The sequence below is a fragment of the Dendrobates tinctorius genome, unplaced genomic scaffold (genome assembly GCF_039654945.1).
Source record: "Dendrobates tinctorius isolate UK_male_01 unplaced genomic scaffold, ASM3965494v1 ptg000203l, whole genome shotgun sequence".
Classification (NCBI taxonomy): Eukaryota; Metazoa; Chordata; class Amphibia; order Anura; family Dendrobatidae; genus Dendrobates; species Dendrobates tinctorius.
In genome coordinates, this window is record NW_027361870.1 from 20450671 (window position 1) to 20478599 (window position 27929).

The 27929-nt window shown below is 43.2% G+C and overlaps 1 long non-coding RNA gene across 2 annotated transcripts; it reads right to left on the reverse strand.

Moving 5' to 3' along the window:
- Positions 1 to 458: 458 nt before the first annotated feature.
- LOC141057215 (uncharacterized) lies at positions 459 to 27633 on the reverse strand. Of its 2 annotated transcripts, none has more exons than XR_012222009.1 (4): positions 27386 to 27633; positions 26881 to 27005; positions 13181 to 13432; positions 459 to 1466 (listed from the first exon to the last, which is right to left on the reverse strand). It is a non-coding gene; the product is annotated as an uncharacterized lncRNA (long non-coding RNA). The 2 variants fall into 2 exon arrangements; XR_012222008.1 differs by lacking the exon at positions 459 to 1466 and adding an exon at positions 12325 to 12515.
- Positions 27634 to 27929: the final 296 nt, after the last annotated feature.

The window sequence follows — 27929 nt, forward strand, 5'->3', positions numbered from 1 at the left end:
GTTGCATTTAAATGCTTGGATTTTGAGGACTTTTCTATTTTTTTGTAAACAGTAATATACCCCATTAACCCCTTAAGGACCATGCCACTTTGTAGATTAATGACCAGGCCTTAATTTTGAAATCTGACCACTGTGTCACTTTGAGTTTATAACTCTGGGAAGCTTCAAAAGATTCCACTGATTCTAAGCTGTTTTTTCGTGACATATCATACTTTATGATAGTGGTAAAATTTCTTCAATATGTCTTGTGTTTATTTCTGAAAAAAATGTAAATTGGCAAAAAAAATTGAAAATTTCACAATTTTCAAACTTTTAATTGGAATGTCCCTAAATCAGAGCATTATGTCACACAAAATAGTTAATAAATAACATTTCCCACATGTCTACTTTACATCAGCACCATTTTTGAAATATATATTTCTTTTAGGAAGTTATAAGGGTTAAAAGTTGACCAGCGATTTCTTATTTTTCCAACAAAATTTACAAAACCATTTTTTTTAGAGACCACCTCACATCTCACACATGAAGTCACTTTGGGGGCCTATATGACAGAAAATACGCAAAAGTGACACCATTCAAAAAACTGCACACCTCAAGGTGTTCAAATCTACATTCAAGACGTTTATTAACCCTTCAGGTGCTTCACAAGAATTGAAGCAATGTGGAAGGAAAAAAATTACTTTGGACACAATTTTTTTAATTTTGTCAATGGTATCAGGAGAAAACAAACCACAATATTTGTTGTGCAATTTCTCCTGAGTACACCAATACCCCATGTATGGAGTAAGACCACTCTTTAGGCACACGGAAGGGAAGGAGCCATTTGAGGTTTTAACGTAAAATTGGCTGGCATCGAGAGCGGATGCCATGTTGCGTTTGGAGATCCCCTGATGTACCTAAACAGTGGAAACCCCAATAAGTGACCCTATTTTGGAAACTAGTTCCCCCAAGGAACTTATTTAGATGTGTGGTGAGCACTTTGAACTCCCAAGGGCTTCACAGAAGTTAACAACATAGAGCTGTGAAAATAAAAAATCCTTTTTTCCACAAAAATGACCTTTTCGCCCCCCATTTTTTATTTTCCAAAGGTAACAGGAGAAATTGGACCCCAAATGTTGTTATACAATTTGTACTGAGTATGCAGATACACCATATATGGGGGTAAACCACTGTTTGAGTGCATGTCAGGGCTCAGAACTTAAGGAGCGCCGTTTGACTTTTTCAACGCAAAATTGGCTGGAATTGAGATTGGATGCCATGTCACATTTAGAGAGTCCCTGATGTGCCTAAACAGTGGAAATGCCCCACAAGTTACACCATTTTGGAAACTAGACACCTCAAGGAATGTATTTAGGTGCATGGTGAGCACCTTGAATCCCCAAGTGCTTCCCAGTTGTGCAATTTTTCCTGAGTTCGCTAATATCCAATGTGTGGAGGAAGACCACTGTTTGGGCGCACGGCAAGACCTAGAAGGGAAGAAGAAAGGTTTAACTTTTAGAACATAAAATTGGCTGGAATCGAGAACGGATGCCATGTCACTTTTGGAGGACCCCTGTGGAAACCCCCACAAGTGATACCATTTTGGAAACTAGACCCCTCAAAGAACTTATCTAGATGTGCGGTGAGCATCTTGAACCACCAGGTGCTTTACAGAAGTTTATAACAGAGCTAAGAAAATTAAAAAAAACATTTTTCCTGCAAAATTTTTCTTTGAGCCCTAAATTTTTTATTTTCTCAAGTGTAACAGAAGAAAATGGACCCCAGAATTTGTTGTGCAATTTCTCCTGAGTGTGCCAATACCCCATGTGTGGGTGAAAACTATGGTACTTTTGAAGCACAGTGCAAAGCTCAAAAGGGAAGGAGCGCCTTCCCTTATTATATACTGGTGGTTACTCTGGACTCTGTCGCCATATTATAGTGCAGATTTAACTATCATGGATTGAGGGTGCCATGACCCACTGGGAGAGCCTCTAAGGTGTCAGAACAGTAGAACGCCCCATAAGTGACCCCATTTTACAAACTACACCTCTCAATTAATTAATCTAGCGGTGTAATGATCTTATTGATACCAAGGGTATGTCACAGAATGTTTTTACAATTGGGCAGTGAAGAAAAAATAATTATATTTTTACCACAAAAATTTTGTTTCGCCCCAGATTTAACATTTTCATGCAAGAAGTGGGTAAAATTGGCACCAGAAAGTGTCCAACAAATTCTGCTGAATATAGAAAGGCATCATATGTGGCTATACAGTACTGCTTAGCTATACGGAGAGTCTCTGTAGGGATGGAGTGCTATTTGCCTCCTGGAGCGCAGATTTTCCTAGAATAGTTTGCAGACTCTGTATACAGAGCCCAAGTGCTAGAGAGCAGAATCCACCACCCCCAAGTGACCCCATTTTGGAAATTATACCCCTGCCAAATGTGAATGCTACAGGTGGTTTATGCACACTGGAGCTCAGAAGGGAGGGGGCATTTGGATTTGTGAGTGCAGAATTCGCTGAATTTCTTTTGGCTTTTCCAGAGCCTTTGTGCTACCAGTAACATGGAAGCCCCCTATATTTCTGTTAACAGATGAGAGACCCGAGTAGGGACTTTTTTTGTGGATTGAGTTGAAGCTTTTATTGGGAACATTTTTCATAATGTTTGAAATCACATTTATCCAGCGCTCTGTGCTGAGCAAATACTTTGGGGTTTCCATCTAATTCTCCGGAGCTGCGTGACAGATGAAACTCCTGAGGGATCCATTCACTATAATGAGGCAGCAGAGTTACTCTGGACTCCGTCTGGCCTCTGTTCAGCATTGTCCTTCTTTTCAGAGGTAGGTGCACAAAACTATAGTGGACTGCGTTTTTATGCACGCCGAAAAAGACGGACACCGCCAGATCACAGGTCCTATGGCGTTCACAGTGTCTCCATCTGCCTTATAGGGAATTTCCGACAGTGGTTCTGTCTGAATCAGAGATTTACATGGAAACCCCGATGCAAGCGCTCAGCGTAGAGCGCAGGATAAATGTGCACCAGGCCTTACTGCGATCTTTGGGAGGCAGAAGGAACAAATCCACAGCAGGTGAAGAATTGGTTTAATTTATTTTTTACACTGTTCCTTGTGCGGTATAAGTGATTAGACGACTCTATTCTTTGGGTTGGTGCGATTACAGAGATACCAGATTTATATCCTTTTTATGTTTGGCTGCTGTCACACACTAAAAGATGCTCTTTTTTGTAAGACGTTTTTGCATCGCTATATTTTGAGAGCTATAATATTCACATATTTCGGCCCACAGAGTCATGTGAGGGCTTGTTTTTTTCGGGACAAGTTGACTTTTTTATTGGTACCATTTTTGGGCACATGATGGTTTTTGATCGTTCTCTATTCTGATTTTTGTGGAGGCAGAATGAACAAAAAACAGCAATTCAGGAATTGTGTTTTTTTTTTTTTTCTCCATTCTGCGCATGGTAAAATTGATAAGGCCACTTTATTCTTTGGGTCAGTATGATTATAGAGATGGCACATTTACATATGTTTTTATATTTTGGCGCTTTTACACAATAAAAACTTTTATAGAAAAAATTATTTTTGCATAGCTTTATTCTGAGAGCCATAACTTTTTTTATTTTTCCACTGATGGAGCTGTATGGAAGCTTGTTTTTGGGGGACAAGATGGCGTTTTCAGTGATACTATTATTATTTACATTCAACTTTTTGATCGCACTTTACACCACTTTTTCCAAGTGGTATGATGATAAAGCATAATTTCCTACTTTTTTTATGGTGTTCACTGAAGGGGTTAACTAGTAGTGTGACGTTTTTATAGATCGGATTGTTCCAGACGCAGCGATACCAAACATGTATTTTTTTTGTTTATTTAATTTTTTTCACATAAAAATGCGTATTTATTAGTGGATTTATTTTTATCATTATTATTATTATTTTGTAATTTTTTTTACATATTTTTTTTTAAATGTTTTCTTTTTTCCCTAGTCCCTTTATGGGACGTTCATTTTTTTTCAGTTTAGTTGAAGGTATAATACATTGCAGTGCATTATACCTATACTGAAAGCTTCTGATACCATGTTGTGAGCATGGTCTCAGAGGCTTTCTGTAGCTTGATGACTCCGGGATCATTAGGATGACCTGGGGTCACCATGGAAACGATTGGGCCCCACAATGATGTTGCGGGGACGCAGATCTGAAGGCAGAGAGCTCCAGTCCCTCTGCCTCCCTCACAGTGATCTGGGTGTGGGGACCGAAGGCATGGGTGCCCGCACCTTTTCCCTTGCCTCTGAGCTGTCACAGACCGCTGTCTGCACTGAACTGTTTGAATGCATGACAGACACAGTCCGTCCTGGTGCGGGAACTGACACTCGACCATGACAGACTGGGTCCGTCATTGGACATTAAGGGGTTAAAAAAAGTTGGACAAGAAATTTAAACACTTAATCCTGGACCCTCACAGCTCATACCTCCCATTATTACCCCTTCTATTGCTCCCAATCCAATATAAACACCCAAAATCTTTACAACCTCAAATCCGTGCACTTGACGCCCACCACCCTGCTCCCTCTCTCGGGATTATTCTGGTATGCCCGCTCCATCTGCGATAAACTCCATGTGATTCATGACCTCTTTACCTCCCGCAATTTTTCCTTTCTTGGCCTCACTGAAACATGGCTGACACCCTCCGGCACCGCCTCCCCTGCTGCACTATGCTATGGCGGCCTCCACTTCACCCACACTCCTCGCCCTGGCAACAGACATAGTGGAGGAGTGGGCCTTCTCCTTTCTTCCAATTGCACCTTCAACCCAATCCCAACTCTTCCCTCCCTTGTGTCCCCTCTTTTGAAGTCAACTCTGTCCGCATCTACTCTCCCTACAACCTCCAAGTGGCTGTCATATACCGACCTCCAGGCCCAACCACTGCCTTCATTGACCAATTCTCTACCTGGATCATTCACTTTCTCTCTGCTGACATTCCCACCATCATCATGGGTGACTTCAACATCCCCATTGACACCCACCAGTCTGCAGCCTCAAAACTTCCGTTGCTCACTTCATCTTTTGGTCTTACTCAGTGGTTCTCCTCAGCCATCCACACAGACGGACACACATTAGACCTGGTCTTCACCCGTCTCTGCGCCCTATCTCACTTCACAACCTCCCCTCTCCCTCTATCTGAGCACCATCTACTCTCTTTCTCATCACTGTCCTCCTGACCTGTCACCCATGTCCAGCAACATGCGCACCCCCGCAGAAACCTTGCACATCTAGACACTCACATACTCTCTGACTCTATCCTACCACTGTCCGCCATATCTTCACTCCACGACACAGACACTGCCACTAGTTTCTACAATGCCACTCTTGCATCAGCCATCGACTCGGTCGCCCCTGTCATGCATAGCAGAGTGCGACGAATCACTAGACAACCCTGGCACAATAACGCCACTAAAAAAGCTTCAGCAAGCATCCAGAATTGCTGAACGGTGCTGGAAGAAAACGCATTCCCAAGACGACTTCACTGCACTCACACAAGCAACACTTGCATTCAAATCAGCTCTCACCTCTGCTAAACATGTCTATTTTACATCCCTTGTATCTTCCTTATCCCACAACCCCAAACAGTTGTTCAATACTTTTAACTCCCTCCTCCGCCCACCACTGCCCCCTCCAACTTCCCTAATCTCTGCTGAGGACTTCACCACGCACTTCAAAAACAGGATAGCCCAAGCAGGGCAAGTCTTTATTATTCAACCACCACAACCCCTTTGTATACCAGACCAATGCCCAAACCCCATAACCTCCTTATCCAACATCACTGAAGGGGAGCTTGCTCATCTTCTCTCCAAATCACACCTCACCACTTGTGCACTCGACCCCATCCCATCCCACCTCATCCCCAACCTCGCCACCACTCTTATCCCATCCCTAACCCACTTCTTCAACCTATCACTTACTTCCGGTACCTTCCCTTCTGCTTTCAAACATGCCACAATCACGCCTATCCTTAAAAAGCCAACTCTCGACCCAACAGCCACGTCCAGCCATCGCCCAATATCGCTGCTCCCGTTCTCTTCTAAACTCCTGGAACAGCACGTCCACGCTGACCTTTCCTCCCACCTCTCATCTAACTTACTCTTTGAAAATCTACAATCTGGTTTCCATTCCCATCATTCCACTGAGACAGCCCTGACCAAAATTACCAACGACCTACTTACAGCCAAATCTAACATACAATACTCTATACACCTCCTTCTAGACCTGTCCTCTGCTTTTGACACAGTTGACCACTGCCTCCTACTACAGATCCTGTCCTCCTTTGGCATCAAAGACCTCGCACTGTCCTGGATCTTCTCATACCTTTCCATCCGCACATTCAGCGTCTCCCGCTCCCACGCTACCTCCTCATCCCACCCTCTCTCTGTTGGAGTCTCCCAAGGCTCTGTTCTAGGACCCCTACTCTTCTCAATCTATACACTTGGCCTGAGGCAACTCATAAAGTCCCATGGATTCCAGTACCATCTTTATGCCAATGATAATCAGATCTACCTCTCTGGCCCAGACGTCACCTCCCTGTTGTCCAGAATCCCAGAGTGTCTATCAGCCACATCCTCCTTCTCCTCTCGCTTCCTCAAACTCAATGTAGACAAATCTGAACTGATCATCTTTCCCCCATCTCACAGATCTTCCTTACCCGACTTATCTATAACAATTGACAACATCAAGTTTTCCCCCGTGCCAGAGGTCCGCTGCCTCAGAGTAACCCTTGACTCTGCCCTATCCTTCAAACCGCACATCCAAGCTCTCTCCACCTCCTGTCGCCTCCAGCTCAAAAATATTTTCAGAATCCGTCCCTTCCTCAACCCTCATTCTACTAAAATGCTTGTACATGCCCTCATCATCTCCTGCCTCGACTATTGCAGCATCCTTTTCTGTGGCCTCCCTGCTAAAACCCTCGCACCTCTGCCGCCCGACTAATTGATCTCTCTCCTCGCTACTCCTCCGCTTCTCCCTTCTGCAAATCTCTTCTCTGGCTCCCATTCCCTCAGCGTATCCAATTCAAATTACTAATACTGACCTACAAGGCAATCTATAACCTGTCTCCCCCATATGTCTCTGAACTAATTTCCCGATACCTTCCCTCACGTAATCTCCGGTCCTCTCAAGACCTCCTTCTCTCCTCCACACTTATTCGCTCCTCACCCAACCGCCTCCAAGACTTCTCCCGAATAGCCCCATCCTCTGGAATTCTTTGCCCCAACACGTCCGACTATCAACCACAGTCGGATCCTTCAGACGGAACCTGAAAAACCCATCTCTTGAGGAAAGCTTACAGCCTGCAATGATCCCCGCTGCCTCCTCACCACTACTGGACCTACCGCCTCACCATCACTGGAGCTGCTGCAACCCCCCAACCTACTGTCTCCTTCCCCACCATCCTGTAGAATGTAAGCCCGAAAGGGCCGGGTCCTCTCTCCCCTCTATATCAGTCTGTGATTGTTAGTTTGTTTACTGTAAGTGATATCTGTACTTTGTATGTTACCCCTTCTCATGTAAAGCACCATGGAATCAATGGTGCTATATAAATAAATAATAATAATAATAAAATACAGTTGCTTGTGACAAGCAATCTTACTGTTTCTAAATACCACTGATTTCAGATTTTTTTCTGTAAAAATATATTGTGCAGCCTTGCAGATGCTTTCTAGTTAGTAATGAGCGAGTATACTTGTTGCTCAGGTTTGTGGTCTCAGAGTATTTTGGCGTGCTCGGAGATTGTGTTTGTCAACGTAGCTGCATGATTTGCGACTGCTAGACAGCCTGAATACATGTGTAGAATTCCTAACAAACAGGCAACCCCCACATGTAATGCGTTGACAAACACTAAATCTCCGAGTACCCCAAAATACTCGGAGGTCACCCGAGCATGCTCAGGAAAACCCGAGCAACGAGTATACTCGCGCATCACTATTTCTAGTATCTAACATAATTGTAATTCAAATGCAGTAGGATGCCAGCTACACCATAGCACTGATCAATCAGACTTAGACTGGCAACACTGCCACCTCCCCCTGTCTCTCTTTGCACGTATCAATAAAATATTTCTATCATTCCCAAACTACTACACTCACATTCTTTGCTGCTGCAGTTGTACAACACATTACTCTCTGGAATATTTGTTCAATGTTTTATAGCTTTCTCTTCCTATCTCTATTGCTGACCTGTGAACTCTGTTGTTCTTTTACTATCCTAATCATCCTAAAAATGACTGATGCATTCCCTGTTTTGGCTTTTATATGGGCTATGATAGATTCTTCTGATTGCTGTTATATCACGTGGTATAGCACAGCCATAGCATCATGGGGAAGCCTGTACAATTGCTCCTGAAGTAAGTTGAGCCTTCTGTTGTTGATGCAATCTTCTTTTTCTTTGTCTATCTGCATGTTTCATTGAAACCTATGACAACTTTCCTTAATTATCAATGGCAGAGATTGTCAATCAACAAGTAGGTTGGCAACAAATGTTCATAGAAACGTATCCATGACAATAAATGCTCAAAGAAGCATATGCCTCCATGGCAACAGGTACTCTTGGCAACATACTTGCTTTGTAACAGGAATTCAAACAAAGAAGCAACATGTATCCATGGTAATAGGTGTGTTATGGCAACCGCTATCCATTGTCTTCTTGGCATTGTATCGCCATGGCAACATGTAACAGTTGCAATACACATGAATGGGAACAAATTTTCTAGGTTAATTACACTTTCAGATCAAAACCCCCCAAGAGTAATGCTCCCGGCAATACAGAGACACTGTGTTAGGCCGGGGTCACACTAAATGTATGGAAAATCGGTCCGAGTCCCCCTGCTGAGAGTCGCACGAGTGTTCTCCATATGGTTATCCGTGTGTAATGCGTTTTGTAATGCGATGATGCGATTTTCTCTCACCTATGTATCCGTATGACATCAGTATGACATCCGTATGGCTTTACATTTCTCACTGATTTTCCCCATTGAATTTAATGGCTCAAGGGGCTGAAATGAGGAAAATGTGTGCGTATTTGTCGCAAGCTAGACGAATGGTACGTGTGGTGTCCGAGTTTTTCTCGCACCCATAGGCTTGCATTGGACGATATACACGTACAATCACAGCATGCTGCCATTTCACGTACGTCGAATACGCCTGAGAAAAAATACGGTGATGGGAGCTGCCCCATAGATTAACACTGGGCCGAGTGCTATGTGATGTATTCTCACATAGCAGTCGTCCGTATTCTATGGTAGTGTGACCCCGGCCTTATGTAGAGTGAACGACCTGGGAATTCTGGCCCTGAGTCATCAAACCTTTTACACCAGAAATATAGTGTAAAAAGTTTAAAAAGTTGCACAAATTGAGGCTTGGAAAAAACTTTGTGATTTTTTTTGTGTGTAATTGTCACAGGAGTAGGTGTGGTGATGCTATTTGGTTAAATTCATAATGAATGATGGAGTACCTTATGCCATAAAACTTACTCAAGTTATTGACTGGAGTAAGAATTGTAGCGAGGTATACACAGAGACGAGTGCCACCGCGCCTCGCCTCATTAATTAAAAAGTGTGTACTTCTTAATAAATCAGGTTTCTGCCCACTCATCATGACCAACATAATAATACCGGTCTTAATGAATCAAGGCCTCTGTCTAAGTATTGTATATATTCTTGCCATCAAAACACAGTTTACATGTCACTCCCATAAGACAGATGCGGCCACATCGCCATGGGTATCTTTTGCCATTTCAAATCATAGACAAATATTTGGATTTGCAAGCAGCCATGTAAAGGACAATACCGTGTAATTCTTTAGGGTTCGGTTATGCTGTTTTCACCTTTTTATGTTTGTTCAACTATAGTCCTCTATTTGTATGCTCGACTACTCTATAATCCAGACTGACATGTTTGTTTTGGCATTTATTTGTAGCAAGGTAATGCATAAAGGATATAGAATCAACACAAAATAATGTAGAAAATAATTGAGTAGTGAAGTACACTGTGCCGCCATGTATAACATTGTATGCATTGGAAAAGATAGTTTTTGCCACCTGAACATTTGTTTTTGTTTCTTTCTTTTCTATTTTTCCCTGATAGCTTAAAGGGAGTCTGCAATGGAGCTTTATGGCTACAATAAATTTACAGTGCCCGATGGGGAAGTAAAAGTTGAAATATACCTTTCTAGATTTTTCAAATATATGGACTGGGAACGCAAGCCGCTTCAGCAAGGTTTTGCTAGCAAAGAGAGTGATATAGTGGAGACATGAAGTCATGGTCAAGGGCGAGGCAATAGGTGGGATTTACAGCAAGGAGTTGGATCGTGTTTCACTCTTTATTTCATTGCAGCCATTTGGTAAATTCAAAAAAGTTCATTTTTTTTCTCATAAATGTACACCCTGCACCTCATCTTGACTGAAAAAAACAGAAAATGTAAAAATGTTTGCAAATTAATTAAAAAAGAAAAACTGAAATATCACATGGTCATAAGTATTCAGACCCTTTGCTCTGGCACTCCAATTTAAATCACATGTTGTCCATTTCCTTGTGATCCTCCTTGAGATGGTTCTATTTCTTCATTGGAGTCCAGTTGTGTTTAATTAAGAGACAGAATTGTGGCAAGGCACAGAACTGGCTAAGGTTACAAAAGAATTTCTGCAGTACTCAAGTTTCCTAAGAGCACAGTGGCCTCCATAATCCTTAAATTAAAGAAGTTTGGGACCACCAGAAGTCTTCTCAAACCTGGCCATCCAGACAAACTGAGCAATCATGTGAGCAGAGCCTTGGTGAGAGCGGTAAAAAGAACCTCAAGATCACTGTGGCTGAGCTTCACAGATGCAGTAGGGAGATGGGAGAAAGATCCTCAAAGTCAACTATCACTGCAGCCCTACACCAGTCGGGTCTTTATTGCAGATTGGCCCAACGGAAGCCTCTCCTCAGTGCCAGATATATGAGAGCCCACATAGAGTTTGCTAAAAAACACATGAAGGACTCCCAGACCATGAGAAATAAGATTCTCTGGTCTGATGAAAAGAAGATAGAACTTTTTGGTGATAATTCTAAGCGGTATATGTGGAGAAAACCAGGCACTGCTCATCACCTGCCCAATACAATCCCAACAGTGAAAAATGATGGTGGCAGCATCATGCTATGGGGGTGTTTTTCAGCTGCAGGGACAGAACAACTGGTTGCCATGGAAGGAAACATGAATATGGCCAAGTACAGAGATATCCTGGATGAAAACCTCTTCCAGAGTGCTCTGGACCTCAGACTTGGCTGAAGGTTCACCTTCCAACAAGACAATGACCCTAAGCACACAGCTAAAATAACAAAGGCGTGGCTTCAGAACAGCTCTGTGACCATTCTTGATTGGCCCAGCCAGAGCCCTGACCTAAACCCAATTGAGCATCTCTGGAGAGACCTGAAAATGGCTGTCCACCAACGTTCACCATACAACCTGATGGAACTGGAGAGGATCTGCAAGAAAGAATGGCAGAGGATCCTCAAATCCAGGTGTGAAAACTTGTTGCATCATTCCTAAGAATACTCATCACTGTACTAGCTCAAAAGGTGCTTCTACTCAATACTCAGCAAAGGGTCTGAATACTTATGACCATGTAATATTTCATTTTTTCTTTTTTAATAAATTTGCAAAAATTTTTACATTTGTTTTTTTTTTCAGTCAAGATAAGGTGCAGAGTGTACATTAATGAGAAAAAAATGAACTTTTTTGAATTTACCAAATGGCTGCAATGAAACAAAGAGTGAAAAACTTAAAGGGGTCTGAATACTTTCCGTACCCACTGTACAACTCCCTCCACCCACCTGCGTTTAATTGATAGCCTTCTCCCCATACTGTGCATGAAGTGAATGGAGTGACAATCATGCAAGACAACTCCCTTTTGAATTTTCCAATGGAACTTTCGGAACCCGCTTTCTTGGGATTATTAGGTCTCACAGTGTTTGAACTCCCACAGCATGCATTTATTCATTATCTATTATGTACTAACCAAGAGGGTAATAAGAGGTATAGTGGGATGTGCTAAAGAAGAAATGGATGTTTCTCTGGTTATAGTGTTTAACATATTTTACGATGTGAGTTTGTGTCACTGTAACTGCAAACTCAGGCATTATCTATGTTCAAAAGTGATAACTTGCAGATTGGTGAGCGTTCTGTAAATCAAGCACCATGGGTGTTGTTCAAGATACAGCAGAGTCACGGGTGAGAAAAGAACCAATTTCCAAACAGTCCACTTTCTGTAACTATTTTACTTAGAAATTAAGATATTACTACTCAGTTATGATAAACACACAAAGAGTACACATCAAACAAACATTTCGTCAGAAGGGCGGCACGGTGGCTCAGTGGCTCAGTGGTTAGCGCTGCAGCCTTGCAGCACTGGGGTCCTGGGTTTGAATCCCACCAAGGAAAACGTCTGCAAGAGGTTTGTATGTTCTCCCCGTGTTTGCGTGGGTTTCCTCCCACATTCTAAAGACATATTAATAGGGAATTTAGATTGTGAGCCCCATCGCGTACAGTGATGATAATGTGTGCAAACTGTAAAGCGTTGCAGAATATGTTAGCGCTATATAAAAATAAAGATTAAAAAAAAAATTAAAGGATATATCTCCTGTGCTGAACAGCTCGGCACCCAAGAGAACTGTTTCTTTTATACTCTCTGCCTGTATGAACTGGCCGCCCGTTACCTGGTTACACCCTGAGAAAAACTGGTTTAATTAAATGAGTGCAAAGGACGAGCTCACCTGTGGTTCAGCACTACGGTTCACAATCTTAAAAATATATACTTCTATTCCTATTTCCCAACCAAATATTCCCCTCCCATCCCGATGTAATCTCAAGAAACTACAGGCAAAGTCTGTCCTCGACTATATAGAGAATTTTCTAAAGTTAACCATATATATATACACAAGTACACAAGTCTTTTCTGGGGTTAGCTGTGTGCTGTGTCAGCACCAAAGTGTAGCATAGAGTTACTGAACCGCAAGAAAACATGGCGACAAATCAGGAGTTTCTGGTCACTGATTCCGGTAGGTAACGCGGTCCGTAAAGTCAATATACCTAACTATAGGCCATTTTTCAGCCTTGTGTCTCTTGACGCCAAAATATATTGTGATGCGTGCACATTTACTTACTACGACGTCGTAGGGGGCTTTAGTGTTCTTATCGCAGGCAGATACAGAGCTCCTCCAGCCGGTGAGCAATACCAAGGATGCTTGTGGTTTATCTCTTCCACGGGGTGCAGCACCTCTCATTTCAGCATTTCAGGTCCCGGTCTCTCCTGTTCATTAACAGCTTTTACGGCAGGAATTCTCTCGCATCCGGACAGGTTCGGATCCCGGACCAGTTCAGCTCCAATCTGCCGCTGCTTTTAACTCAGGGGTGGCCTGTCATGTGAGGATATCATCGGTTAGCTCTCCAGCACAGCCTCACTCATCCCTCATTCCTGCAGACACTGCACAAGATGGCTGCACTTCCTCTTACTGAGTTTCTCTATTGTAATCCATCCTGTCACATCTTATAGGCATATCACAGTCTTTTAACCATGTAAAAACAACATCAGCATGTTGTGGCCAGTTAACAACATTAACTACTTTATAAAGTAAGAAATCTATTTACAACAAGTACAGAGATTATTCAGGCGTGAGTATGTAAAGAGATGGCAGGGACCTCACCTGCCTCCTCTCCCCTGGACGCTGTTTGCATGATTACATGCGGCACCTCATCGTTTATTAATGTGGAGTATAATGTTTGTTTTTTTAGTGATGTCATGTACTGTGCATAGGGTTAGAATTAGGGATAGAAGTTAGCACAGAGTAACAGAAGGGTTAGAGTAGAAGGGGGGCATATTAGAGAATAGATAGGCGTGTTAGATCAGGCAGAATAGGGGGATTAAACAAATGGAAGGAGTTGCAGAGCACCACAGAGTAGGGAGGTATGGGATGGGCACTTCCTGATTATAGCCAGGGCCCGGGCAGCCTTGCCCAGGGCAGGTTGTGTGAGAAGCAATGGAGCAGACAGTAACTGGCTGTGGGGATAAAGCTGCGACGACAGTAAGGGACCCCAAGTGGAGACTAGTGCAGTTGGGCATCAGCTCAACAGGACCATCCCCAGGAATAATCCGGGGTCTATGACCAGGGCGGGAACAGCAGAGATGGCATTCTTGGCAGCACCTTTCCCAATTGGAACCGGACGAGGGGCTGACAGGGAGCTGCTGACATCGGCTTCTTGGATGGGACACGAATTGTCCAAGGATACCGTAGGGATTGTCAGGAGGAAAGAGAGAGAAATTACAGAAAAAAGTAGAGTCTGCCCAAAAGGCAGGGAAAGCGCAAAATATGTGGCTCTGTGTTAATTATTCTGCCAAGGTGATGAGTGCTCTTTTGATAAGTAAAGTTGAACTGTTTGAAAAAGACTTTGGCTCCGAGGTGCTTTGTGGAACTTGGAAACATGAAGCTGGAGTGATAGAACTGGAAGGAACTCTGACAGTAACCGTAAATGTTCTGCTGCGCACGCTGCATGTGCAGCAGAAGGGACATTGTAATTCATCTCTGTAGGGCGCCAGGGTGTGAGAACCGTACAGCCCATAGCCACGACTACCACCCTGGTTTCCTTGCAAGTACAAGTATGCTCAATTATAACGCCCTGGTGACCTGACACACACCTCACAGTTCCACAGTTGAAACCACCATTAATCTCCAACTGTGACACTGCTCTAGTAGAGCACTCAGCTTTTTCTAGCAGTCCTATAGAATATGAATAGTTTGGTATTGCGTATGTGTGGCCACTGATGCATTTCAAACAGGCATTTCAGAGCCCTATTCTCGGTACTGTGGGAGCCCTTGGGAATGGACTCCTACTAACCTACAAGTTATTCGGGACTATTTTATTTTTTTCTTATAGGGCTAAACACTTTCAGGCAGGTAATTGCTAACTATCTGGCTCTTCTGCACAGTACTGATCCCTTCCAGCTCAGAGCGGCCATGGACGGCTCTTGCCAGCAATTCTTCAGCTTCCAGTGACATCGCATTGACAGAGCAGCTGCTTCTCCTCCACTTTGCTCAGCCAATGAGAAATGGCTGCTGATGTCATGATGATTGGCAGCTGGTTCACCACTGTCACAGGTGTACCATGACAGAGAGAAATCAGAAGACCGCAGCATCTGAGTTCTCCTACTCCTGCACTGAATAGAAGCACTTCACCTTATTAAATGGTGTACATTTATTTGGGCAGTGCAGGGGTTAATCTGCTCTTTTGAGAGCTCTTCTTGGAGCTAATGTTCTCAGCTGTGCATTGTTAGCCACTACCATCCCCTATATAATCTAGGTCCTGACTATTTCATATCATCAGACCTCGCTTATGCTGCATGGCTAGGAGGATAGGTGCTGGTGGTTATTTGAGTATCCGGTTGGGGGATTTATCTGTGACAGTTGCTTGGTTTTGTGAGTGTGATCATTCCTTTTCTTCTCCTACTTTGGTTTAAATCCATCCTTCACTCCCTGGTGCATACCTCTGTTATATGTAAGTGTATATTAGTATGTTTGGTATTTTCTGTTACCCTTGTTCGTATTACTTGGTAGTCAGGTTACTGTACTACAGTGTACTACTACTCCGCTCTACTCTGGGTGGGGGAAGGGTACAGACTGAGGGAGGATTCAGGAGATAAGGCAAGGTACATGGCCCCGGCATCTTCACCTCAGAAGTAACCCAGGGAACAGGGCGAGCTAGGGTGCCCCCTAGCATTAGGGACAGGAAAAGAGCCCCTGGTCTCAAGACACCCAATAACAGAGTCGTGACACCCACTGTCTAACTGCAGGGAGCTGTCGATCAGCATGATGTCGGTAGTCACGCCCCTTTGGCAGAGCATAGATAAAAACTAAAGGAATGGGTGGAGTTAAAAAACAGCAGGATCAAAGAAACCAGAATAAAAAAATAAAAATAAATAAAAAATACAAATACAAATATTAAAAAATAATATAGTCTTTATTTCACAATGGCACTTAAACAACACAATGTGTTAAATATAATAAATACATTAACACAACATAGGCACATACGTTACAATGATATAAAAATGGGGCACCACAATTAAATATATTTATGCATAAAGACTAAACAAAATCTAATATTACAAAATCGTAGTATCCCAGAAGGGATAAGGCATCAATAGGAGTAAAGGTCTGTTGAACAGCGCTAAAAAAATAAAATAATATATCATGAATATGATATAAAATAAAGAAATTCTATAAATGTGCAAAAATAAATAAAGTGACAAAGGTGATATATTCCGAAACGCGCGTCAGGGCGCCTTTGACTGGCACATTGCGGGTATTTATTGGCATCCAGGTATTTCTGCTGCTCAGTTGCATTATTTGTCATTTTTGCACTAGTGGTTTCCCACATAGTGGGAATAACCTGTTATCAGGTTATTATTCATTAGCACTTTTTGTTGCGTAGCTGCATTATTGTCACTTTAGCACTAGTGGGTTTTGCACTTTTTGCACTTTATTTATTTTTGCACATTTATAGAATTTCTTTATTATATATCATATTCATGATATATTATTTTATTTTTTTATCGCTGTCCCACAGGCCTTTACTCCTATTGATGCCTTATCCCTTATTGGATACCACAATTTTGTAATATTAGATTTTGTTTAGTCTTTATGCATAAATATATTTAATTGTGGTGCCCCATTTATATATCATTGTAACGTATGTGCCTATGCTATGGTAATGTATTTATTATACTTAACACATTGTGTTGTTTAAGTGCCATTGCAAAATAATATATTATTTTTTAATATTTTTATTTGTATTTTTTATTTATTTTTATTGTTTTATTATTTTTTATTCTGGTTTCTTTGATCCTGCTGTTTTTTTACTCCACCTATTCCTTTAGTTTTTATCTATATTTTACCAGATGGTTTGCCATCCAATCATAGAGAGGAAATAAATACACATTATTTTATTATTTATATAGTATCTATACATATAATTGCCTTAAATTGTCATCCACTTTCGTCTGGATGTCCCCGAATCCCACAATTCACTGCGCTGCACCGGAAGTACGCCGACCGCCATTTTGGAACACCTAAGTGATTCAGCTCGGATCCTGGCCATCGCTGCGATCCCGAACGCCGCTGCGATCCCGACCGCTGCTGGGATCCCAGCTGCCGCTGGGATCCAGGTCGCTGCTGGGATCCCAAATGCCGCTGAGATCCCGAACGCCGCTGCGATCCCGACCGCTGCTGGGATTCCGGTCGCTGCTTGGATCCCAGCCGCCGATCAGATCCCAGCTGCCACTCGGATCCAGGCCACTGCTGCGATCACGAGGCTGTGAAAGGGGTGTAACGAGGGGATATAATGAGAGGGGTGTAATGAAGGGGGTATAATGAGAGGGTATAATGAGAGGGTGTAAGGAGGGGGTGTAATGAGGGGGGAGTAATGAGAGGGATGCTGCCACTGGACCCCCGCCAGGACCCACTGCCTGACTACACGTGTGTATGTCTGCTCTCAGCCGTGCCAAACAGTCAGATAGTTAGCAACTACCTGCCTTTCAGTCCTTAGCTCCATGACAAAAAACAAAATAGTCCCAGATAACCCTTTCAAAGAGAATCTGTCTACTGAATTCCACTCTCCAAATTATTTATATGTGCATGAAGCTCTTTCAAAAATAAATCCAGCAATATCTTTACGTGGGCAATCCGTTCCTCCATTACTGAGAAACAGGTGTTTGCATTGATACGCAAGTGGATATCCTAGATCTGAAGCCTCTGTCACTTCAACCTTATTCTCCGCCCAGTACTGCTTCCTCCTGATTGACTGATGGCTCGTTTACCTGAAGTCACACAGCATAGAGGCTGTCTGTCAAGCAGGAAGAGACGGCGTTGGGTGGGGAATAGACCTGGAGTGACAGAGGCTTCAGATCTACCATAGCCCTCCTGTCTCCTTTACATATCGATTCAAACACTAATTTCTCAGTGACAGAAGATCAGGCTAGGCATGTAATGCTATGTGGTATTTTTTTTCTTTTCTTCCTACTGAGATAATATGCCATGTCACACACAGAATTGTGTGTATTGCGCAGTCTAGGTAGTGGTAACATATCATGTATCCTACATATGGTCATCTGAAGTCTCTCTGCTCTGAGCTCAGTAGGATTTTAACTCTACTACAAAGTTGGAACCTCAGTAGCAGATGTTGGTGACTCATGCAATTCCTATCTGAGACATATCCATTAAACCACTAATAATGTGTCGTACTGCATAGCGCTACTACACTGAGCTATTCCACATTGCTCGGGAAGTCTTTCGCTGCCTCTTATAGAAATTGCTTTCATTTCTGTAACTACTCTGAGTTGTCAGAACTATCTCATTTGGCTATCGTGCAGGCTTTCACTTATAAAGAAAGGAATTCATTAACATTTATAAGTATTACTCACCATTAAACAGAATACTGACGTAGTTTCAGCACTATGTGTGCCCCATGAGTGTACCCTAAATACATATAAATGATGCAATTTTCTAAACAATTTATGGTGCAAACACAATGCACAGGCCGGGCACAGAGGGGCAATCAGTCAGCTGGGATTCTATCTACTCATAAAGGGTCTTTCTCTACAGATGCCCCATGATCTGATTCCATCAGAGGGGTAAACTCATTAACCCCTTCTTGCTGCAGCCAATTTCCATTTTTGCTTTTCTGTGTTTTTCGCCCCTTCTTACCAAAGCTCTAAGGCTGGTTTCACATTTGCGTTTTTTAGCGCTGGAAAAAAACGCATATGTGCGCATGCGTTTTTCCCCTATATTTAACATGGGTGCGCATACCTGCGCGCTTGTAAGCGCATGTATGCGATTTTCATGCGCTGCGTTTTTTTGGGGTGTGCGTTTGTATTTTCCAGACGCAGCATGTTGCATTTTTTGGCCCTGCAAAAAAGCGCATGCGCACATATGCGCACGTTTTGCGCTAAAAATGGCCATTATAGCCTATGGATGCGCATATGTGCGCACTGGCATGCTCATGTATGCGTTTTTTTGCATATGCGTTTTTTTTTTTTAACCATGGAATTTAGGGGTTTGGGTTAGAGTTAGGGTTAGTTAAGGGGGTTTAGGGTTAGGGTCAGGGTCAGGGTTAGGGTTGGGGTTTGGGTCAGGGTTAGGGTTAAGTATGGTTTGGTTAAGGGTTAGGGTCAGGGTTAGGGTCAGGATTAGGGTTAAGTATGGTTTGGTTAAGGGTTAGGGTCAGGGTTAGGGTTAGGGTCAGGGTTAGGGTTAAGTATGGTTTTGTTAAGGGTTAGGGTCAGGGTTAGGGTCAGGATTAGGGTTAAGTATGGTTTGGTTAAGGGTTAGGGTCAGGGTTAGGGTTAGGGTCAGGGTCAGGGTTAGGGTCAGGGTTAGGGTTAAGTATGGTTTTGTTAAGGGTTAGGGTCAGGGTTAGGGTCAGGATTAGGGTTAAGTATGGTTTGGTTAAGGGTTAGGGTCAGGGTTAGGGTTAGGGTTAGGGTTATGGTCAGGGTTAGGGTCAGGGTTAGGGTTAAGTATGGTTTTGTTAAGGGTTAGGGTCAGGGTTAGGGTTAGGGTCAGGGTTAGGGTTAGGGTCAGGGTTAGGGTTAGGGTTAGGGTCAGGGTTAGGGTTAGGGTTAGGGTTAGTTAGGGTTTAGGGTTTGGGTTAGGGTTAAGTATGATTTGGTTAAGGGTTAGGGTCAGGGTTAGGGTCAGGGTTAGGGTTAGGGTTAGTAAAGTCATGGTTTGGGTTAGTGTGAGGGGCCACCTAATGTTGGAAAAAAACGCAAACGCGGTAAAAACGCATACAAACGCATAAAAACGCTGCGTTTTTTTCATGCATGCTCATAAAAATGCTTGAAAAAAACGCAGCAGTTGTATGCTTTTGTATGCGTTTTTTCAATGCGTTTTTTTGCGGGAAAAACGCGCTGCAAAAAAAAGCAAGTGTGAAACTAGCCTAACTCTTTTATTTTTCTGTCCACACAGACATATGAGAGCTTGCTTTATTATAGGATGAATTGTACTTTTGAATGACACTATTCATTTTACCACATAGTGTACTGGAAAATGGGAAAAGATTTCAAAGTGTGGTGAAATTGGGAGAAAAAAACACAATTCTGACATTGTTTTTTGGGAATTATTTTTACAATGTACATATTGTGGCAAAAAATACCATACTATATGATTATCTTCATCAATATGATTACGATGATCCCCAACATGTTCAGCTTTTTTTAAATAATTTAATTGGTGGAAAAATCAGAGATTTGCAAGCCAAAACTTTTTGGGCTTTGTCACCATTTTCTGAGATCCATAACATTTTTATTCTTTGGCTGATAGAGCTGTGTAATGGCTTATTTTTTGCAGGGCGAGACAATAATTTTATTAGCACCATTTTGGGATAGATGTAAATTTTTGATCACTTGTTACAGCCTTTTTTGTGGAATTGTGGCGTCCAAAAAAAAGTAATTTTGGTGTTCTTGAATTTTTTCCATTTACAGTATTTACAAATTGGGCTAATTGTTTTTGTATTTTGAAATATCAGACTTTTCTAAACTTGGTAATACCAAATATGTGTATTTTTTTACATTTTTTAATATCTTTATTTCAATGGGGGAGAAAAGGGGTGATTTTAACTTTAACTTTTTTTTTATTTTTTTTCATATTTTCTTTTTACTTTTTAAAGTTCTTGTTAGCCCCTTAGAGGACTTGAAGATGCGATTGATCGCTTGTGCTATATACAGTGATGCCACAGCATTGCTGTATGTAGCTGAAGTCATGGTCTCCTTTGAAGCCCGGGCACAGTGTTAAAGTAGCTCCATAATGATAGGCATAGGGGTCATCAGCTGACCCCTGGCTGTTATGACAACCCATCGGCAACCCGTGATCACATCACGGGAGCGCCAATGGGTGGAGAAAATTCCACGCATGTTGACCTGTATTAAATGCCGCTATCACAGATTGACAGGGCATTTAGCAAGTTGTTAGTGGCAGGTCCTGGCTGTAACATACAGCCATCACCTGCTCAGTATGGGATGGGCTCACTGCGGATGTTGTGAAAGGGTTAAAGGGAATCTGTCACCCCTTTTTTTGAATATGAGCTGCCGGCACCGACATCAGGTATTTATCTACAGCATTCTGTAATGCTGTAGATAAGCCTCAGATGTAACCTGAATGACAAGAAAAAAGAGTTAGATTATACTCACCCCGGCGTCCGGTCCGATGAGTGTCGCCGTCCGGTCCGGTGCCTCCCATCTTCATACGATGCTGTCTGCTTTCCTTCCTGTCGTGGCTCCTGCGCAGGCGCACTGATGGAGCCTCAGACGCTGCAGCCCGTGTCCAAGGCTCCGTCACTGAATGACGGCACATCGCGAACGCATGCCGCGTAACGGCATGCGTCGAGATGCGCCCGATAATTTGGGTCAATGGCAGCATTAACGGATGGCGTTACACCGCATTATGCCGCAGTGTAATGCAGTCCGTCTAATGGACTGCCATAACGCAGTGTGACCCCGGCCTTATTCAACAAGATTACACAGAGACCCATTAATGCCACCTATCTCATCGAAAAGTTCAACGGGTCACCAGAATGGGTCCTCTAGATCCCAACAATTCAAGAGACATCTTGTACAGACTCCACTACTACATGGATAAGGAAGATATTCTTGGTCTATCAACCCTTTATCCATAAATGACGTCGTAGTCAATCATATGAATACGGTATGAATAATTCTAAACAATCAAGTCAAAATCCTTATTTCAAAGTACTGATTTCTAAGTACTCTGAATTAGACTAGAATTCTAGAATGCACTTGGCCACTCATGACTCCTACAGTATTGTCATCATCACCATCTGACCGAGATGTTCTTCTGTTCCAACAGGTAAACCTTGCTGAATATCCACCACTTTCCCATGCTCCTGTATGCCCCATGTGAACTGCATTGTATTTTATATGGTATGCATAGCTTGCCCATCTTCTTGTATCCATAATAGTACTCCATCTTGTTATCTTTGCCACGCATCTAAGTGGTCTGTATAACCCCTTCCCCCTTTTATGACCTCTGCTTAACGCTGTGCATTTGGCCTGGGCAGTCACACCCCACTTTCACTCACACCTGTCTTTAGCTGCACATATATTCAGCACCATGGGTCTGCTCCAGACGTAGTTGGCTCCATCAATTTCAAAATCCTTATTTCAAAGTACTGATTTCTAAGTACTCTGAATTAGACTAGAATTGGACTGGAATTTGACTGCAAGGTAACAGCCTATAACACCACAACAATGTTTCGCCTTCTTTTTACTATCACCCCCATACTACTCTATTTCTCCCTAACTCCTGCAATCCCCCCTCCTAGTAAGGCACTATTCATCTCCCCCTCCATTCTCCCGAGCCACCTAACCTTCTCCTCACAACTGTTTCTCCACATACAATCCTTTTTCTCCAGACACACACGGCCACATCATGTCCTATCCTGCTCCCACCTTCTAATGCTCTGTCTACTACTCCTTATTGCTGGCGACGTATCCCCAAATCCTGGCCCTCCTCAACACATCCCTACACTCACTTCTACCACCCTGCCACGATCCTCTACACGTCCTCGCAACCATGATAACCTCATACCCATTCATCCAGCCCCCACTCCCTCAACCCCCTTACCTGGAGCCCTATGGAACGCACGCTCTGTCTGCAACAAGCTATCATTTATCCATGACCTCTTTATCACCAACAAACTCTCCTTCCTCGCCATCACTGAAACCTGGCTCACTCCCTCTGACACAGCCTCTCCAGCTGCGCTTTCCAATGGCGGATTCCTTCTCTCTCACAGCCCTCGCCCCAGCAACAAACGTGGTGGAGGAGTTGGCTTGCTCCTGTCTGATACCTGCTCCTTTACCCCAATTCCTTTACCACCCTCATCGGAGGTGCACTCCGTCCGCATCTATTCCCCCTCCAACCTCCAACTGGCTGTCATCTACCGCCCCCCAGAACTAGCCATCTCCACCTTTCTCAACCACTTCACCACCTGGCTACGCCATTTCCTTTCTGCTGACATCCCCACCATCATCATGGGCGACTTCAACATCCCCATTGACACTTCCACCCCGGCTGCCTCTAAACTTCTATCACTCACGGCTTCCCTCGGCCTCACTCAATGGTCCTCTGCGGCCACTCACAAAGATGGTCACACACTGGACCTTATCTTCACTCGTCTCTGTTCCCTCACTAATCTCAATAACTCACCCCTCCCCCTGTCTGACCACAACCTACTGACATTCTCTTCCCTCTCCTCTCCTACTGCGCAACCCCCGCTCCATAAACTCGCTCACCCTCGCAGGAATCTCAAACACCTCGATTTACAATCACTCTCTGAGTCCCTTTTCCCTCTTACAGACATAGCTTCCCTTCATGACACAGATTCTGCTGCCACTTTTTATAACACCACAATAACAGCAACACTTGATTCGGCTGCCCCCCTCACGCAGAGCAAAACTCGAACAATCAACAGGCAGCCCTGGCTGACCAGCCTGACCAAAGAACTGAGACGGGTTTCCAGGGCCGCTGAACGGAGATGGAAGAGAACTCATTCTACTGAGCACTTCAACGCATACAAGCAGTCCCTTGTCAGCTTTAAGTCCACGTTCTCTGCTGCAAAACAAACTTACTTCGCATCTCTCATATCCTCCCTGTCTCACAACCCTAAACAGCTCTTCAACACTTTCAATTCTCTACTCCGTCCCACAACACCTCCTTCCCCTCCTCTCATTTCTGCTGAAGACTTTGCCTCCTTCTTTAAGCAGAAGATCGACACGATCAGACAAAACTTTGGCCCGCAACCCCCAATGCCCCTCTTAGCTGCTCAGCCCTGTTCTGCAAAAGCCAGCTTCTCCACCATGACAGAAGATCAGCTCTCCACCCTTCTGTCAAGATCACACCTCACCACTTGTGCCCTCGACCCACTCCCGTCTCACCTCATCCCTAACTTGGCCACAGTCCTCATCCCATCTCTAACACACCTTTTCAACCTTTCACTTACAAATGGTGTCTTTCCCTCATCCTTCAAACATGCCTCAATCACACCCATCCTCAAAAAGCCCTCCCTTGACCAATCCTCTGTGTCTAACTATCGCCCAATATCTCTTCTCCCTTACGCCTCAAAATTACTGGAACAGCATGTATATCTTGAACTGTCCTCCCACCTCTCCTCCTGTTCCCACTTTGACCGGTTACAATCTGGCTTCCGAACGCATCACTCAACTTAAACTGCCCTAACTAAAGTCACTAACGACTTACTAACCGCCAAGAGCAAGCGACACTACTCTGTCCTCCTTCTCCTGGACCTGTCCTCTGCCTTCGACACCGTAGACCATTCCCTCCTGCTACAGACTCTCTCATCTCTTGGCATCACAGACCTGGCCCTATCCTGGATCTCATCATACCTAACAGACCGAACATTTAGTGTCTCCCTCTCACACACCACCTCCTCACCTCGCCCCTTGTATGTCGGTGTTCCCCAAGGCTCTGTCCTAGGACCCCTACTATTCTCCATCTACACCTTCGGCTTGGGACAGCTCATAGAATCCCACGGTTTGCAGTATCACCTCTATGCCGATGACACGCAGATCTACCTATCTGGACCCGACCGCGCTCCTTACTGACTGAAATCCCACAAGGTCTGTCTGCTATCTCAGCCTTCTTCTCTGCTCGCTTTCTCAAACTGAACATGGACAAAACAGAATTCATCATCTTTCCCCCATCTCACTCTACCCCTCCACCAGACCTATCCATCAATGTCGACGGCTGCTCTCTTTCCCCAGTCCTGCACGCTCAGTGCCTTGGGGTGATCCTCGACTCTGCGCTCTCTTTCAAACCACATATCCAAGCCCTCGTCTCCTCCTGCCGCCTCAAACTCAAAAATATTTCCCGGATCCGCTCATTCTTCAACCACGAAACCACAAAAACACTAGTGCATGCTCTTATCATCTCCTGCCTCGACTACTGCAACCTCCTACTCTCTGGCCTCCCCTCTAGCACTCTGGCTCCGCTCCAGTCCATCCTACACTCTGCTGTCCAACTAATCTACCTGTCTCCCTGCTATTCCCCAGCCTCCCCCCTATGCCAGGCCCTTCACTGGCTTCCTATTGCCCAGAGGCTACAATTCAAAACCCTAACCATGACATACAAAGCCATCCACAACCTGTCTCCTCCATACATCTGTGACATGGTCTCTAGGTACCTACCCGCACGCAACCTTCAATCATCTCAAGATCTCCTTCTCTACTCCCCCCTTATCTCTTCTTCCCACAACCGCATACAAGACTTCTCCCGTGTTTCCCCCATACTCTGGAACTCCCTGCCGCAACACATCAGACTTTCACCATCAACGGAAACCTTCAAGAAGAACCTGAAGACCCACCTGTTCCGACAAGCCTAAAGCCTGCAATGATCCTCGGTCTACTGAACCACAGCAAGACCTGCTCAACCCTCTCCTACTGTATCCTCACCCATCCCTGTAGACTGCGAGCCCTCGCGGGCAGGGTCCCCTCTCCTTATGTACTTGTGTGTCCCTTGTCTTACACATGTTTATTATACTTGTATATATTTCCCCTTTTCACATGTAAAGCGCCATGGAATAAATGGCGCTATATAAATGCATAATAATAATAAACATATTTGTTCTACTGCTTGTATTACAGAGAATAATAAAGTGCTGAAAAGTAATGCTTAAAGGTGTGGCAAATAATATTGAAAATAAAGATGCATAAATTAAATATCATTACAAATACGTTCCTAAATATCATTTAGACTTGTTTTGCCTATGGAGGCTATCAATATAATATATTAAAATAACCACAGTCTTGTTACACTGATGCTAGGTTTACATGAGCATATAAAAATTGTCATCCAGAAAAGTGGGACAATTTTTTCTTAACTTGCCATCCGTATGTAATCTGTCTTTTATAGCAGCAGCTATTAATCATTTACAAGACCATTTTCAGCTTCCTATGTTACTAAATTGGAATGTATCCATAATAATCAGATGTTATTCTGTGGCTCCGTATGGCATCCAATTTTTTTTTTTTTGCCCACCATAGACTTGAATGGATGAGTCTCATCCGATATGTGGAATAAACTAGTGCTTGCTGCAATGTTTTTCACAAGCAGTTTCAGTCAGTGAAAAAAAAAATCACTCATCTGCAGTGCCCCAAGGAATAACATTGGTCTGAGCGCTGTCCGTTTCATTCACGAATAGCTCTTGGACCGAAAATAGTCATGTGAATGAGCCCTTACAGAAACCTGTCCTCCAATGTTCATCGACCAGTGCCTGTGAACGTGTGCAGTAGGAAGCTCCGCTAAGGTGACCTGGAAATAGCCAATACCATGCACTGCCAGGCTAACACTGGGAGACCGGTTTCTGACAGTTCTGACAATTGCCATGTTAATGTACCATAGCGATAACCTCCATAGACAAAAAAAAAAGATGATTTTAGGAATTTATTTATCATGTAATTTTATTTATGATTTTATTTATTTTTACTTCCTGGACAACTCCTTTTATAAAGGAAATGTTCTTAATTAAATTATTTATTTCTTTACAAGTCTGCAGAGTAAGGATACACTCCATGTTGAATCCTTGCCTCCATCAGATGGTTTACTGTACAGAATTGAAGAAAGAACATTAGCTAATTATTAAAGGGAATCTGTCACCTATTTTTTTTTACTATCAGCTGCCGGCACCGCCATCAGGGGCTTATCTACAGCATTCTGTAATGCTGTAGATAAGCCCCTGATGTAACCGGAAAGAGAAGAAAAACGAGTTAGATTATACTCACCCAGGGGCGGTCTGGGTCCAGTTTTGATCAGGAGGGTGCCACGGTCCGGTCCAGCGCCTCCCATCTTCTAACGATGACGTCCTCTTCTTTGCTTCCCATCGCGGCTCCTGCACAGGCTCTGAAAACTTATGACCATGTGATATTTCAGTTTTTCTTTAATAAATTTGCAAAAATTCCTACATTTCTGTTTTTTGCAGTCAAGATGGGGTGCAGAGTGTACATTAATGAGAAAAAATGAACTCGTTTGAATTTGTCAAATGGCTGCAATGAAGCAAAGAGTGAAAAATTTAAAGGGGTCTGAATACTTTCTGTACCCACTGTATTTACAATATATACAATAATTATGTATGTATATAGAGAAAGATTTCCAGTTTGTCAAGGAGCGCTTCCGGCTGATTCATTAATTACTCCGAGTATTTCAAGGAATATCCAGAAAAAGAAGGGGGGCACAGATCTAAGTGCAGAGTTTTAATTATGTCAGATAGAAATAAGAAATTCTTCTCACCTTTTTGGTGTCTTGTTGCTCAGCGTATAACCCTGTGTTTGGGTACTGGAGTAATCGTCTGGATCTGCTGGCCTGCAGCTCAAAACAAGTGGAACGAACTACCTTGTAGGAGATTCGACAGAGAATGCAGAAAAGGATTTCCAGTTTGTCAAGGAGCGCTTCCGGCTGATTCATTAATTACTCCGAATATTTAAAGGAATATCCAGTTTATTATTAGACATAAAAACACAACGCGTTTTGGCTATACATAAAATTAGTCTTCATCAGGTAAAATCATATATATCTTTAAAAGACACATTTATATAGGGAAAAAAAAAAGGTTCCACCCTTCAATCAATTATCATCGATTAAAAACACATGCAAACCTCTCCAAACTGTTGGGAGGCTAGTTGTAGGTGGAATCTATATTACTTGGAATCTAAAAAAAAAACAAAACATTTTCTATGTGCTTTTTTTATTCTTTTTTTTTTTCCTTTTAATGATATTGATAAAAATAAGGATCTTAATCACTATATAAGGCATCTTACACTGAAAAGACACTTTG